The sequence below is a fragment of the Acyrthosiphon pisum genome, chromosome X (genome assembly GCF_005508785.2).
Source record: "Acyrthosiphon pisum isolate AL4f chromosome X, pea_aphid_22Mar2018_4r6ur, whole genome shotgun sequence".
Taxonomy (NCBI): Eukaryota; Metazoa; Arthropoda; class Insecta; order Hemiptera; family Aphididae; genus Acyrthosiphon; species Acyrthosiphon pisum.
Window position 1 is genome coordinate 106015457 of NC_042493.1, and position 789 is coordinate 106016245.

The window sequence follows — 789 nt, forward strand, 5'->3', positions numbered from 1 at the left end:
AATTCACAGCTGACACAATTAAACAAAAATTAAAACCAATAATAATAAATTAAATAGAAATAAAAACAAATAATATGTTGTGTGCGTGTGTGTGTGTGTGTGCCGTCATTGCTGTGCGCATACGGGCTTATCTACCGTCGTGGCGGCGACAGTTAATCACATCGAGGAAGATCTCTTGTATAATTTTTATTATGATGATGTTAATCCTTATATAAAAACTAATCCAATAATATACATACCAGTTAAAGGAAATTTTCAAACTATAGAAATACATATTATAGACCAAAATGGTAAAAAATATTATTTTGATGATGATGATTTCATTGTTTATCTTGATTTAATTAAAGAATAAACATTAAAATATTTTTCAATGGAAATATTCCATTGAAAATAAACACATTTTTATATGTCAGGACTTTTAACATCAGAATACCCAGACTTTAAAGTCAAAATGTATATGCTAACAGGGAGGGCGAAACGCCCTCTCTACTCCAAACGAAAAATACAGCATTTCAATTATACAAACACATTTTTATATGTATATTTTAACCACTAAAAGTTTCTTCAATAGTACCTTTTTCAATGTCAAACAAAAATTCATCTTCTCTTATGAAAAAAATATAACAAATTGTATCTTTAGGTAAATCTTCATGTAACTCAATATGTAAAATTATATTTATTTTAGTTGCAGAAATATTCATTGGTTGGTAAACTGTTTTAATTAGAAATATTGACCTATATAATTTAAAGTCATTTGGATCATTATACATCAATGGAAGTTCTTGTTGA